At 37.6% G+C, this 14578-nt stretch overlaps 1 pseudogene; it reads right to left on the reverse strand.

Annotated features, from left to right (window-relative positions):
- Positions 1–253: 253 nt before the first annotated feature.
- Positions 254–2525, reverse strand: LOC117079351 (annotated as a pseudogene).
- Positions 2526–14578: the final 12053 nt, after the last annotated feature.

Genomic DNA, 14578 nt, shown 5'->3' on the forward strand with positions numbered 1-14578 from the left:
ATTCCTTTTGTCTCCTTCTACATTGCATTACTTTGCTCTATTCTTTATTTTTGTGTGCAAATGGCATGCCAGTTAAAACAAAAACTATCTCACCTGTAGAAAAAGAAAGTATGGATTTTAAAAACCAAGAACTAATAAAATCCTTATTAAATGACACCACCTGCTTCAAGTAAAAAATGACTTAAACACTAGTAACAAAAAAAGACAAAACACATTTCTTGAATAATTCAAAGATAAATGTCTGCTGAATGTTTTAGCTCAGATGTTTCAGAATGCTGCTGTATGTTTTATGTGGAATTTGAGGGGAAGATTTCATAGCAGAAGATGTTCCTGTGGACTGTATTGACTTAAGTGGTGACCCAACTGGACTGTGAAACTGCGGGATGTCTATGGACTCAAGCTGCTTATTAGAGAGGAACTCCCCAGTGTTGTTCAGAAATCCTACCTCATGTCCTCTCTCCCCAAGTTTCTCATCCTCTACTGGCTCAGTTTCTAGCATTTCAGGATCTTCTTTCCTGCTAAAGAACTTGTCCAAGTAACTGGTGTAAGTGTTTTCCTTCTCAACTTGTTCATCCTTCCTTACCTCAGAAAACTGATTTATGAGAAAACAGTCCTCCCCACCACTCACAAACTGGCTGTTCCAAGAAGATTGGTACAGGGCTTCTAATTGAGCCAGATTTGCCATTCCTTTTTCCTGTTTTTCTTAGCTTACTGACTTTGATATCAACCTTTTCAGTTCTAGTTGCGACACTGACCTATTCAAGTCATTTATCAACAACATCAGTAGGCTCATGTTGGGAACTAAGTTGAATAGTTCCTGCAATAAAATAATCAAAGTCAAACCCCTGATTCTTTTCTCTTTCTTTTCCAGCCAGTTGCTGTGATGCTTCCTCTAGTGCTATCTGGGCTTTAACCAATCCATACCTTTCACATTTTGATTTGCCTTTCTTATCAGATTTTTCTTTGCTTTGTTCTTTCCAATTGGAAAGATCTATAATAAGCCTGGGTTCATAGTAATGGTTAACTTCACTCTCTCTCCAAACTAAGTTATATAAATATGATGATGACCTTGTTTTGTAGTTACAAGTATGACTACACTCCAGATCACAATATTTGTTTTCATGATGATCTGGGTACTGCCAACAAGGCTCAGTAGAATAATTGGTATCAAAAGCAGGGTCCTCCAGATACTTTTGCTAATCTTCATCCAAATATTTTCAGGGATCAACTTGTACTTCTTTTTCATCAGTGACACCAAACAGAGCTCTTGGATCAAGCTGAACTTCATCAATATCAAAGTTGTTATGTATAGGCCAATCATACTCTGAAAATTGACAATCATGGTACCTTTCCCAGTTATAAATGTGACTGTGGGTTTCATCCATAAGCAGAATATTATCAACTTTATCTTCAATGTGAAAAGGATGGCTTGAATTTGGCTCACCCATTGGAAAAGAGTATATGCTCACGTAAGAATAGGAGAGTGCTTCTTCTACTGTTAACCAATCCATGGGGTTAAATGTAAAAATTTGTTTCAGGAAATCCAGTGCTTCTCGACTAATTCCTGGAAACAGCGGAGTTAAAGGTTTGTGTGGCTCAGTCGTGTCATTTCTAATGTAAAGTGGAATTACTCTGAGAAGCTCCTGACGACCTTCCTCATGTGCAACAGGAATCGATTATAAAATCAGCTGCATCTGTTCAAATTCATGTGCACCTGCAAAAAGGGTTTTACCAGTCAGTATTTCAGCAAAGATGCAGCCTGCAGCCCACGTGTCAATGGCTTTAGCATAATTGTTAGGAGAAAGTAAAAGCTGTGGAGACCTGTACCATTTAGTAACCAATCCTTCAGAAAGATGACCCTTATGGGAATTATGAGTATCCATGATCCGTGCAAGACCAAAGTCACCTATCTTCAGCACCAGGCTTTCAGTATTAATGAAAAGAATAGCTGGTTTGAGATCTCTGTGCAGTGAGTTTGCAGAGTGAATATACTTGAGCCCCAGTAGCAGCTGATACGTGAACAGCCTGGCATGCTCTTGCAGTAAAGGGCCCTGCACATTAGCCAAGTCTGTCTCCATCTACTGCACATTAGCCTGCACATTAGCCAAGTCTCCATCTACTGCACATTAGCCTGCACATTAGCCAAGTCTGTCTCCATCTACTCCTGAGCAATGTAAACATTTACTGTTCAACTCTGTAAGAGAGTCCACATCGTCTGTTAATTGGCTTCCGCTGGGACCAAGAATTTCAAACACTTTCACAGTGTTATCATGGTCAAGTCTTCTAATAATTTTGATTTTACGTACAGTATGTTTGACATTCTGGGAATTGGTAAGGACCATTTTCTTGATGACCACTCTTTTGTCACCGTCATTGCCTACAGCAGAAAAAACCCAAACCATTGCCTCCACAACCCAATGATTTTAAGTCCATATACCCAGAACCCAGATCAAAACCATGAATGTTCATGAGACTTTCAAATTTCTCTGCCATTTTGAAACCCTTACTATTGCCTTTTCCTTTCAAATGGTTGAACTTGTGTAAACAAGGAAGAAAATTGGCATCAGAAGGAAAGATCTTTCAAAAAGGGAGAAGAAAAATAATTATGGTTCCACAGCAAGATGGTTTCTTGATGTTCACTGCATATACCAAACAGGCCTGTTAAGTTACCCTTAGACTTAAAGCTCAAAAAGCTCTACTCATATCAACAATTAAAAAGATTGCAGTAGGCCAGGCGCGGTGGCTCAAGCCTGTAATCCCAGCACTTTGGGAGGCCGAGACGGGCGGATCACGAGGTCAGGAGATCGAGACCATCCTGGCTAACACGGTGAAACCCCGTCTCTACTAAAAATACAAAAAACTAGCCGGGCGAGGTGGCGGCGCCTGTAGTCCCAGCTACTCGGGAGGCTGAGGCAGGAGAATGGCGTGAACCCGGGAGGCGGAGCTTGCAGTGAGCTGAGATCTGGCCACTGCACTCCAGCCTGGGTGACAGCGAGACTCCGTCTCAAAAAAAAAAAAAAAAAAAAAAAGATTGCAGTACTCATAGTTCAAGAAAGGGGCAGCAACTCTGCAGACATTTAAAGAAAACACTCAAGAAACTCAAACGGAATGAAATGACCTATTATGCACTCAGATTACTGTGCTAAACGATATAACATTTAACAAACATGTGAATAAATATGCACACAACAGGCTTCTATGAACATTCTCCTCACAGTACAGATACATTCAGTGTTGGACTAATCCTGAGCAGCATTGTTGTAAGGTGCTGGCAAGCACTATTTCCGTTTTGCTTCTTTTCTTTCTTTATTGCTCTATATTTCAACAGGAAGCCCTGGCGGCTGTTGGTTAACAGAAGATGTCTTCTGTCAGTGATCAAGTGGCTCCAGCTCACCACAATCACAATCAAAGCTACCATCTCTCTTACTCTGATACAATGGGACTTTCCAACTCCTTGAGACAGTGTGGGACCCGCGACAGCCCCAGTTTCGGCTTAGGTCTCAGGCTGTCCTGACAGCAGCAGTATCTCTGAGGCTCTCGCTTTACACAGTTGCCGCCATGTAACCCCGACCCATGAGAGCCAAGTGACCAAGTTTAAATTGTGGAATCCTCCTCCTCTCCTAGGGTCTGCAATATTCAATGTTTTTATTTATTTATTTATTTATTTATTTATTTATTTATTTATTTATTTATTTTTGGAGACAGAATCTTGCTCTGTCGCCCAAGCTGGAGTGCAGTGGCGTGATCACAGCTCACTACAACTTCTGCCTCCCAGGTTCAAGTTACTCTCCTGCCTCAGGCTCCCCAGTAGCTGGGATTACAGGCACCCGCCACCACACCCGGTTAATTTTTGTATTTTTAATAGTGAAGAAGTTTCACCATGTTGGCCAGGCTGGTCTCGAACTCCTGATCTCAGGTGATCCACCCACTTTGGCCTCCCAAAGTGCTGGGATTACAGGAGTGAGCCACCGCGCCTGGACTAATATTCTGTGTTTTAAATTGCTGAACAAATCAACTCCAAAATACCAGGGGCTTACTAACAGAGCTTTGTTACTGCATGTGTGACAGCCTCATGTAGCTGTGCAAATGGGTGTGCAGTTATCCTACCCAGTGATTCTGGAACCTGAGTTTCTTCCTTCCTGTACTTTGCTGCTTCCTAGGGCCTCCTCAACCTCTGCATCCACCTACCAGAAGACTAAAGAGAGTGGAGGAAGCACAACCACTTCTTGAAATCTGGGTGGGACACTCCTAATCATTCTTAACTAGTCATATTGGCTGGAACTGACTACATGGCCAGATGCAGATGTGATGAGAGGCAGCAGGTGGAAGGGGGGATTTAAGCAGAAGCAATTAAAATCAAAGCAAGCAGGCATAAAAGTGCCTCGTATATTCCAAGAGTGGAGACTTGTCTGCTTGTCTCCAAAATTATGTGTAGAAAACAAGGGATAGGGACTGGAGTCAAAAGATAACATTAACTAAAGTGTAAAGGAACTTGAAAAGTGAATGGAGGAATATTTTGGGGTCTGTAATTTTTTTCTTGAGACAGGGTCTTGCTCTGTGACCCAAGCTGGAGTGCAGTGTGGCAATCACAGCCCACTGCAATCTCAGCCTCCTGGGCTCCAGAAATCCTCCCTCCTTAGCCTCTTAAGTAGTTAGGACTACAAGTGCATGCCACTGTGTCTGGCTAATTTTAAATTTTTTGTGGAGACAGGCTCTCACTCTGTCACCCAGGCTAGAATGCAGTGGTGCAATCATGCCTTACTGTAGCCTCCACCTCCCAGGCTCAAGTGATCTTCCCACCTCAGCCTCCAGAGTAACTGGGACTACAGTTGGTGCCACCACACCTGGCTAAGTTTGAAATTTTTATTTTGTAGAAATGGGGTCTCCCTATGTTCCCCAGGCTAGTCTTCAACTATTGGACTCAAAGGATCCTCCTGCTTGAGCCTCCCAAAGTGCTGGGAATACATGCATGAGCCGCTGCACTCAGCCTGGCTCTGTATTTTAAAAGGCAGTGTTTATTTCTAGCCCCATAGCAGATTGGAATCACGAAAGCCTAGATGGGGTTTGGAGAAATGCATAGTTTCCAGAGCCTGCATATTTATTAAATTCTGGAAGCAGGAGGAAGACACTTAGGTTCTCCATGTCCTGAACACTGGCTTGTGCATCATCAAGACACCCAGCCCAGAGAATGGAGATCGAGAAAAGAACATGGACTGTAACAGCTAAACCTGGATGTTCTATCATCAGGCCTCTCTTTAGATCTTTGGAAAATGCACACATTTGCATATGATCGTTGGAAATAACATTTTCATCTCATCCACATAGCTTTTCTCCCCACGTTTTTACCTATTGCAAATAATTAAGCTATTGGGCACCATATGCCTATTTCAAAACTTTTTTCTCAGGATATATTTTACTTTTAGATTGAAACACAAAAGTTTAGTTATGTTATAATAAAAATGTGTTGGGTTTATCTACGAGCTAAAGCAGCACTGGAACATGACCAGTGTATACATTAGAGGATTTGTGGCAAATAAATGCACTTATTACTTTAAGTGTCATGCAAATTTATTGCTATTCATATGTTGTCTTCATTAGAAAGCCAATGATGAACATGACACTACATTTTTATGTAGTCTTGGTTCTCCTTAGAAAAATGTTATAAAAATAGTGAGAATGAAGCTGCACAACTAAGAAATAAAATAATTTGATAACCAAGTACTGTTGCTTTAAATACAATCTGGAAAATAGTAGACTCTTACACACAAACATATTATTAATGATACTTTATTTTCTAGCATGGCATAATATAATAAAAAGGAGTTTTTAACTACCTTTATTTTGTTGTTGGATAATTGGAAAATTAATATTAGTGATAATAATAAGTAATTCAGTTTTTTTCATTTATTTTATCAGCAATAAAAAATAATGATATAAAAAAGTTGAAACTTGCTTTCTGGCACTGAAAACATTGAAAGGCCTGTCCTACATAGTTATTTGCAGTGGAACAGCACAAAGATCTCTGCAGGGACAAATGAATATTGAAATATTTTCCCTTGATATTTCAGATTTTCATGGGTGATAAAAATGCCTTCAGAGAATGAGCAGAAAAGCTACATAAATTGAATTATAAGAGCTAAGTAAAATATCAGATTAATTAGAAAATCCCCAATGTTTCATGAAAATAATATATATATTTTTTTTCTCCTTGATTAATTGCAATAAATAATATCCTCAAGGTCAAATCTTAGGAGATTGACAACAAATTTAAAAGAGAATCTCAAAGTCATTTTATTTATACAGAGAAAACATTTATAAATATAAATTGAAACAGTCTGACTGCAATGCAGCATACCCAACCATATTGTTTGCAGTATTAGAGCACAAATGGGGGGTTCTTCATTTCCAAATGAAATTTAAGGTTCACTTTATACATTTTCTCTTTAGAGAATACACAGAAAGATTCAGCTCTCTCCCTGGACGGCAAATGAACCAATATTGTAATGCCTGCTATTGGTATTTTTAAAGTGTTCTGCAAATTGAGGGCATGAAAGAGCCATTTGTAAATAATAGAACATTTCCAAAACTATAAAATGAGAATGTTATTTCTTCTATAATGCTTATTAACTTTCTGTATAGTTAGAAAATTTTTAGAAGTATTATTCCTCAACAAATAAGGAAAAAATGCACAAGTTTATTCAGTGTGCCATCATTGGGAAAAAAAAAAGACCCAGGAATACAATTAATGCCCATCAACCTACAACACATCCCCAAGTAGAATATTTTTCAACTAAACACACACACACACACACAGAGAGAGAGAGAGAGAGAGAGAGAGAGAGAAAGAAAGATAGATAGAATAAAAAGTCACTAGGATATATTTGTAAGTGATCAAAGCAAGGGGTACAGGATGTTGTATATATTGTGTAAAAAAAGAATAAATTGGAATATACCCAAACACTAGACATATACCTGGATATCAATGAGGAACTAATGAAAATCATGGGTAACAACAGTGTAGATGATTTTGGAGTAGAAGCAAGACTTGTATATTTTAAAATGATAGTTTTGATCTTTTATTTTAAATACACAAAAATTAAATTAAAGACAACAAAAACAACTGCTAGAATTGAAAACATTAACAAGAAAAATAGAATATTTTTAGAGACTAAATTAGCATGACCAAATTAGACACCCAAGGCAAGAAGCCAGCTAGGGAATTGATAGGGGGATGTGTGGAGCTATAATCTCATCTCTAATTTAGAACTTATCCCCACCATCATGGTGTTGAAAACTGCAATAGACATTCTGTCTTCACATAATATTTCACTCGATACTCTTACCTGGAACTAAGCTGGCAGGCTATTCCATAAATTTTTCTAGTATGTCCTTTAAAAAAGTTGGTGCAGTTTAGTTTTTATTGTGAGATGGCTGGAAAAACAGTTCACTGTGTCCCACAGGGCAGAAAGGATAGATATTCAGTGGTTAAAAAAGGGGGGGGGGGCAGCATAGGAAAATATGGAAATGGCATTTAGAATAGAGGAAGTATAGAATAGGATAGATAGATAGATAGATAGATAGATAGATACATAGATAGACAAATAGATAGAGTTAGAGATATAGATAGAATCATTTCAGCAAGCTGGAGAGAAAAGCAGAATGAGAATACTAAGAACCTGGCATGCCAGGCCAGAGACTTTTGAATTTGATCTGAGAGAGGTGTAGTTCTCAGGGCCTGGAAGAGGCATGATGGGAGCGTCCATCGACCAGGCATCTGCTGGGTCGTCCACCAGTGCAAGATGGTCACCTGCTTGGGGCATGATTGAGGGTTACTGAACTGTCTACAAACCCTGGATGTCAAAATGAGATTATGATGTTTATTTACACACTTGATTTGTGCCGTAATCAGTTTCTATTTATCTTCTTTTCATTGACCCCCTTTGACAAACTCTATGCATTATGAATAAAGCAATCAGAACATTAATTGTCAATTGGCCTCATCACAGCTTATTTTTAGTAGAGATGGGGTTTCGCCATGTTGGCCAGACTGGTCTCGAACTTCTGATCTCAGGTAATCTGCCACCTCAGCGTCCCAAAGTGCTGGGATTACAGGCGTGAGCCACAACGCCCAGCCTTCCCCAAACTATTACAAAAATTGTTTTAATCTCTTTTTTTCTATTTTCTAACATCTTCCAGAATTGGAGAATTAGAAGATGTTATTGACTTAATGAAGCACCGGAGTAGTTTTTTCAACACATCCAGTTGAAAATGTATATTAATATAAAAATCTTATGCTATTGATATCTCCATTAATTAGATTTAGAAAAACATGTACATTTTAAAATTACATGACAGATTATTTAAATTGATATAATTTCCCCAAAGTGGGGGAAACCTTTGATATCTACCTAATTATCTGCTACCAAGAGAAATTATAAAATTAAAACAAAACATTTTATTCTCTAAATATTTGAAAGGAATGTTCTCATTTTATTTGATGCAACATTTTATTTTTCTTCCAATGAACTACAGAGTTGCTGGGTTTGCAAGCTGTGAAAATTCGGAGGTTTAAAGAAGTATCATTTCCACTAATTCCCTCCCCATATAGATGGAAAACAGACACTGATGTTTAAGATTCTATACTTACAAATGTATTCATGGCCAAGTGCGGTGGCTCATGCCTGTAATCCCAGCACTTTGGGAGGCTGAGGCTGGTGGATCACCTGAGGTCAGGAGTTCGAGACCAGACTGACCAACGTGGTGAAACCCCATCTCTACTAAAAATACAAAACTAGCCGGGTGTGGTGACACATGCCTGTAGTCTCAGCTACTCAGGTGGCTGAGGCTGAGGCAGGAGAATAACTTGAACCTGGGAGGCAGAGATTGCAGTGAGCCAAGATCATGCCATTGCACTCCAGCCTGGGTGACAGAGTGAGACTCTGTCTTAAAAAAAAAAAAAAAAAAAAAGGAAATAAAGGAAAAAAAAGAAGAAGTGTATTCATTTGACCAAATTTTTCTATTAAAATGTATACGATAAACATTCATTTAAATGTGCTGAACATTCCATAAGATGATGTATGAACTTAGAAAACCCTAGTAGTCAGTCCCAGATTATGTAAGTCAGCTCAATGCCTGAAGGGAAAGATGGCGTTGGAGGAAGTATGTGATCACTTAGTGGCCAGGAGGAAGTGCACATCCAAGATGAACAACTGCACAGGAGATGCAGAACTCTCCTATGCCAAGACAAATTGCCAACTACTCATATTCTGCCTGACACAGAGAAAATATATTTCCAGGATATTTATGAATGAAGAGATTCAGATAATTGTGTTTTAAATATTTATCTGGCAACACATTAAAATCATGAAGATACCTTGCCGCTTTTTTAAAAATACTCAGAAACGGAATGACAGTCAAATTATTTTCTCTCTATTCTGAAGGACACAACAAGAACGTCAGTGAATGGACATGACCTCTCTAAGCCCTTTCTGGTTGCAGTGGCTGCATTTCAGCCTTTTCAAATTTGTTTTGTTATTATGGCAACACAGATCAAACTACACTTTCACAGCAGCTGCTCTTACTAGCTGGCATCACTCACTAGCCATTTTGCAACAAAACATCACATAATCAGGAAAAGCTAAATCCAACTAGATGATCAATACACATGATACTGAAAAAAACAAATCAATGTTCACTTTATCAGATTTCTGCTTTGTACTTACAAATGGATTTTTCAATCCCAACAGTATGAGAGGTCATCTAATTTAATTAATAGAAACTAATATAGCCTCTAATGAAAAAAATCAGAAAACAAGAGACTTGTTAATAATTTAGTTTACTTTCAATAGAAACATAAGAAAGATAAGTAAATTTTTAAGTAGGAAGCTGTGTGATAAGTATTTAAGTAATAATTCAATGCTACAGTTTTATAACCATATTATACACCCTGCCTTCTTTAATACACATTGAAGATTGCTCACTGACTTTCTATAGGATCAGCAGACAGACAACAAAAAATAAAATTAAATATGGATAGCACTGCTGCTATATCCCATAGAAATACATAAAATAGGCTCAGTTTTAGAAGTTCTATGGATTTCTATGTCTTGTTGTTTGTTTTTATCTTTTCTTCCATGATGGTATAAATAACCACTTCTAAGGGGGTGGGATGGGATGGAGTGGTCATTAAAATAACTTTAGATTTTAATATAAAGTTTAATTTATATATTTGTTAAACCAAAAATCTCTACTTGAAGTTTTGGTGACATCAAGAAAACAGTGGGAAATGGCTTATGTATTTCTTGATATAAAATAAATAAATAATAACATAAATTACTGAAATTTTATATTTTTAAGATTTAGTTACTTAACGATGTATTACATAGTAACAGAAAATACTATTTAGTCATAATATAATTTTTTATTTTGCTCACCAAACAATTGTAGATATGAGCTCAATCAAATAATATCTGCCACATAGGACTAATTGAAAAATTTGGCAATTATGAATATTCTTATGTAGGTATTTGTAAACATGCTTTTATTTGTCTTAGGGAAATACCTAAAATTGGAATTGTGGGGTCTTGAGGTAAGTATAATTTTAGCTGTTTAATATAACTTATTTTGCAAAGTAGTTCTATTATTTTCCACTTCCACCAACACTGTATGAGTGTTTCGATTGCTCTACAGTCTTGCCCATGTTCAGCGTTATTGGTTTTTTCCATTTCTTCTACATCTGCTGGAGGCTTTAATTTACATTTCCCTGAATACAAGTGATACTGAGCACATTTTATGTAGATATTGTCCATTTATTCTCTCTCTTTGAAATGACTGCTAAAATCTTTCATATGAGGTAATTTGTACTTGTATTATTAGTTATAGAAATTCTTAATAAATATTGGATTTATAAAGATGTCAGCCTTTTGTTATGGATTGCTTTGTAAATATTTTCTCCAAGTCCTTTACTTTAGATTTTGTTCAATAGGGTAGATTTTTAATTAACAGAAGTTGTTTATTTTAATGGACTCTATCAAATGTCCTGGTTATTTCTTTCTATACCATAAAAAGCCTTTGCCACAGGGACGAAAGCTTTTTTCTCTTTTCTCTTCTGAAAGCTGTATTGTTTTAGTTCCTACATTTATTTGTATCAATGAACACTCTTTTGAGATACAGTGTCACTCTGTTGCCCTGGCTGGAGTGCAGTGGCTCAATCACAGTTCACTGCAACCTCTACTTCCCAGGCTCAAGCGATCCTCCCACATCGGCATCACAAGCAGTTGTGACTACAGGTAAGTGCCACCATGCCCAGCTAAATTTTGTATTTTTTGTAGAGACGAGGTTTCACTATGTTGCCCAGGCTGATCTCGAACTCCTGGGCTCAAATGGGGATTCTAAAGTGTTAGGATTAGAGATGTGAGCCACCACTCCCGGCTTATTTCAAACTAATTTTTGAGCATAGTGTAAAATGGGGTTAAGTTTTACTTTTATTTTTTTCTATATGGATATGTATTTATTTTAGCACCCTTTGTTGGAGAACATTTTTATTTCCCAGTTACGTTTGACATGATTAAATTCCAAGGACCCTCAGACCTTTAGGGATGGAATAAATGGCTGATAGCATTGCTCTCAAAAGTGTCTTGAACTTCATGGAGCTTATGTTGATAAAGTTTATATTTTTTATTTCATCATTTTTTAATTTAATTTTTCCATGAACTTTTTGAAGTCCCCTCATATCTTGATTATATGATGCTCTAAAAACAAAGACAAGATTGATATTTTATTGTTCTTTTTCTTCATAGCATCTGACTCAGGACTTCATAGTTTTAACAAGTGTTCATTGAATGGTGTTCCTTGGGCTTATTACTAGCAGCTTTAGTTTGCAAATTATGATAAGAGCTAAATGTTTCCTTCTAAGTAAACTGAAGGTAAGATGGGAATGGCAGGTTTTACCAGTTAAGGGCGCATGGACCAAATGGAAACAAAGGGATAAACATGAACTGTGAGTTGATTAACTTATTCATTTCCATTTTGTTATATTCTTATATTTATTAAATTAATATGCAACACAGTATTTTACCTATGAAATTAGCTAGTTTTACTCTCGTCACTTAATCCTCTAGGTATGGTTTGAGGGTCCTTGCCAAAATTCATGTCAAAACCTTAATTCCCAGTGCAGCAATGCTGCCAAGTGGAAAGTTCAAAAGGTGGGACCTAAGGGAGATGTGTGGTGTTGGGTCATGGGGACTCCACCTTCATGGGTGGCTTAGTGCCATGGTAATTTTAGTGAGTGAGTTCTCACTCTTAAAGACTAGATGAGTTCCTGTGGGAATGAATCCATTTCTAAGACAGCAGGTTGTTATTGAGTAAGGTTGCCTCTGGTGTCTTGCTCCTTTTGCATACCTGTTTTTGTGTTCACTTGCACTTCTCCACTATGTTGTGATGCAGCATGAAGCCCTCACCAGAAGCTGACCAAATGCCAGCACCATGCTCCTTGGACCTCCCCACCTCCAGAATCGTGAGCCAAATAAACCTCTTTTATTTATACTTACCCAGTCCCAGGTATTCTGTTAACAGCAACACAAAATGGAACAAGACAAACTTTATTACAGGAAATGACATTTAAAGTTAATCCATACCTTTTAAAATATTTATCATGATGATATACTTTTAGCCATCCTTGAATGCATAAACTTTCTAGGAAAACCATTCAGTCATTCATTTGTTTATTGCTTCATCATCAATTTAACATTGTACTGTCTCTGGAGATATAAAGAAGAATAAGACATGTTTCATACAAGCAAGGAACTGAGAGCAAACCAGAAAGGGAAGATAAATAAAGATCTAATTATAAAACAATGCAAACATACCCTAATGAAGACATTGAAAAGGACTGGCAGAAGGTAAAGGAAGAAAATCATAGAAATTATATCATGGGAGAAAAAAAAAAGAATATTCTGAAGGTTAAGAGTACTGAACAGTAAAAAATAATCCTGAGAAATCAAGCACTGAATGATATAAAATGTTAAGAGGGTTTAGCATATGAAGGTTATTTGTCATTTGCAAGGTCACTTGTGGAAGATGATTGGACTAAAAGCTCAGTTGTAATGTGGTGAGGACTTTTTAGTTGGAGGTGACATCAGGTAGCCAGGACATGCAGATAATCTGATTAAATAAGCTTATTCTTGAAAGTGAGGGGAGAGCCAGAGTAATAACTAGATGCACAGAGCTCATACTTTTTTTTGCTTCATTGTTGATTTTTAAAATTTAAACAATGATAGGAAGGAGCCTGTGGAGAGTGTGTGAAAATACAGTAGATGTTATCAATATAATATAAATGGAATAAGTTGAGAAGGCAAGAAGAGGCAGAGACAGGAACCAGAGTCAAGAAAGAGAGATTAATCATGTCGAAAAGAAGCACTTCCTTTTTTTTTTGAGATGGAGTCTCACTCTGTCTCCCAGGCTGGAGCGCAGTGGTGGAAACTCAGCTCACTGCAATCTCCACCTCCTGGGTTCAAGTGATTCATCTGCTTCAGCCTCCCAAGTACCTGGGACTACAGGTGCAACACCACACCCTGCTAAGTTTTTTTGTAGTTTTAGTAGAGATGGGGTCTCACCATATGAGCCAAGCTGGTCTCAAACTCCTGGCCTCAAGTGATCCACCTACCTCCACTTCCCACAGTGCTGTGACTGCAGGCATGAGACGAAACACTTTGGATGAACAGTGATGAAAGGTGAAAGGGAAGCTGCATATTCAGGCAAGACTTTATATTTCATGACAGGACATCAGAAGGGGTTCCATTCTAATGCTATTTTTTTCTAAGAAGTGGGAGGCGAGGAATCACAAAATTACTTGATTTGACAAACTTTCATATTATCTTCCATTTCAATATTCTCGTCTAAAAGACAGGAATACGAATGGTTGATCTGTCTCCTCCAGAGATATTAAATGTATGTGTGCATTTTTATTAATGTAGTATCTAACATGGAGGTTATATAATATCAGAGAAGATATCAGCCTGAGCATTTCCAAGTTTGAAATAATATGTCATTTCTTAGATATGTATCCAATGATTGACAATAAATTCTCTCACCTCCACCACCACCACTGTCAGCACCCCAAGCCTATCACCACCACCACTAAACATCTTTTTAGCAGTAGTGTGTATTAGCCACTGTTTCAAGCATTTTATGTATACAGTATAATGTCTTTCAACCATCCTACCTATCCTTAAAGGTAGGTCATGTTAACATTTCTATTATAAAGTTGAGGAAACCAAACAGAGACTTCAAATAATTTACCAAATGTCACACAGTAAGTGAGAGCCAGATCCGGGATTCTACCCAGACAATCCAACAGCAGAACCTGATGTTAACTGCTTCTGCTGTACTAATTGGCAGCTGTGTCAAATTCACTCCACATTCATACAGGTTACCTGAAACTCAAGTGGCTAAATGCCATAGAAAGAGGCATTTGGAGAAGAGCAGACCCTATGTCCTATCCTGATGGATGTACAGAAAGTAAGAGAGCCAGGATGAAAATTTGGTTATCAAATTTCAATGTTTTTAAACACCTACTGCT

This window comes from Trachypithecus francoisi, unplaced genomic scaffold (genome assembly GCF_009764315.1).
Source record: "Trachypithecus francoisi isolate TF-2019V2 unplaced genomic scaffold, Tfra_2.0 Lachesis_group7, whole genome shotgun sequence".
Classification (NCBI taxonomy): domain Eukaryota; kingdom Metazoa; phylum Chordata; class Mammalia; order Primates; family Cercopithecidae; genus Trachypithecus; species Trachypithecus francoisi.